This window comes from Canis lupus, chromosome 16 (assembly GCF_003254725.2).
Source record: "Canis lupus dingo isolate Sandy chromosome 16, ASM325472v2, whole genome shotgun sequence".
NCBI lineage: Eukaryota > Metazoa > Chordata > Mammalia > Carnivora > Canidae > Canis > Canis lupus.
Genome location: NC_064258.1, coordinates 56,973,818 through 56,976,042, shown reverse-complemented (window position 1 = coordinate 56,976,042; position 2,225 = coordinate 56,973,818).

Sequence of the window (2,225 nt, the reverse complement as noted above, 5' to 3'; positions counted from 1 at the left end):
ATAAAGGACGCAAATCACAGCCGGTTGTAGCTACAGGGTCCCCAGTTCTGTGCCCTAGAATCCGGGGGCCTTTGGGTCACCTGATAAAGGGATTAGAGCAGTCCTCCCAAACGTGATAGATACCCTGCTGCGAGATTCAAAGAGGCTGTCACCCATACAGCGGGCCAACAAGATGTTCTCCAGAACATCTTGAACATCCAGAACTGGTGATGAGGTGTGCTGCGGTATTGACTACAGGTTGTACCACTCGCCCTGCCGTGCAAAGACAAATCACGTTTCATTAGGCCTAGTGAATGGCATCGAGATGGAAACATCGTCCCGTCGATAGCTGCACACCAAGCCGACAGGCTATGTCTGCTCCAGCCAAAATACCACATCTGGCATTCAGCATGAGCTCCAACTCACGGGACCACCCCTTTTGGTTTAGGGCTGTCCACGTCTATTGTTCATGAAATTTATGTCACATATCATTTGTTCAGGAAATTTATGTGGTACAACATCCTAAAGTCTGACATGTCCATCTTCTCCTTTTTGAGCCATTTTAATGTATGAGGGACCATACCATTGAACTTGTAGGACAAGCTCCAAGGGTTTCTAACAAAATTTTAAATCCTCAGTCATAGTGCATACCCCTCTGAATCCCCCATAAGTTCACATTTCTTCCCTACTGAACACACAGGAGGTCCAGTCTTACCTGTGACAACCCCCCTCAGATCTACCACCACGTATTATCCAGGTCCTGAGTACCTTTGGCCAACTAACCTATTTCTTTCTGAAGCAGGGATTGTACTTCCTTCTGGGTATCAATCAATGAGGTGAGGGTGCAATCTCTATCTTGTGAGGCCCCTCCTTTAGGAGGTATCACCACCTCTTCTCCAGGAGACATGAGGCTGTTTGTTTCCGGTAATTTAAAAGATCTGCTTCTGTCAACTGGAAGGATTCAGGGGAATCCAAGTATTCAAAATGCTCAATCTCATCCCTCAAGTGGCTTTGAGGATCTTTTGAGGGACGTGACATTGACACAGGAGCCTCCTACTAGATCTGTGTGTTTAGATCCAGATCCTTTAGCACTGTGATCAGATGCTGGGTCTGGATTTTTAGCAGTGTCCTGTGGCTGCAGGATTGAAGTCTTCCAGAGAGGATATTCAGGTGCTCTCACTTTCAGATCATGTCCTAATTAGGCAATGAGTTGGCATAATTCCATTATTTTCTTTCTGCATTACCTCTAAGGCCATTGTGAAAAGTGACTTCATTCTGAATTTAATAAACAGAATAAATGAACAAAGGGAAAAACAGAGGTGAACCAAGGAGCCGACTCTTAACCACAGAAATAAAATGATGGTGACCAGAGAGGAGGTACGTGGAGGATGGTGATGGGATGAATGAAGGAATCTGTTGTGATGAGCACAGGGTGTTATATAGAAGTGTTGAATCACTATTGTACACCTGAAACTAATATTACACTGTTATAACTGGGATTTAAACTAAAACTTAAAAAAAAAAAAAGATCCATCAGAAAGGTTATTTCAGTAATTCCTGAGTACATATAAAGCTCTCCCTAATGGTTAGAGAAGAGGTTTATTATTTATTTGTTTATTTATTTATTTTTAAAGATTTTACTTATTCATGAGAGACAGAGAGAGAGGGGGTCAGAGACAGAGGAGAAGCAGGCTCCTTGCAGGAAGCCCGATGTGGGACTCGACCCCGGGATTCCAGGGCCCATGCCCTGGGCTGAAGGCAGATGCTCAACTGCCGAGCCACCCAGGCGTCTCAAGAAGAGGTTTAAATCCTCTTAACGGCTCTGTTTTTTAACCAATTAAAGATATCATCCTGTAAGTTGAATATTATTTTATTTCCTGTTAAGGTATGGTCTAAAATAAATGGCTCTTCAGGTTAAACTGATTGTTCTAACCATAATTTTATCTCATCAGTTGATTCAAAAAACTAGTGAGTCAGCTATTCTGTGTTCTCATCTAAATAAAACTCAAGCTCTATTAAAAAATAAATGGAAAAAAATTACAAGATATACCAACATGTTACTTCTAGTTACTTCTGAGTGTTATAATTATAGATATTTGTCATTTTTTACTTATAATTAATTAAAAGAAGTAACACATGCATACAACAATTTATTTGTAAATTACTTTAGTTTTCCTCATACTTAGAATCATTCCTTTCCAGTCCTTATTCCTTTTACTTCTTGGGTTATCATTCTGGCTAGGATG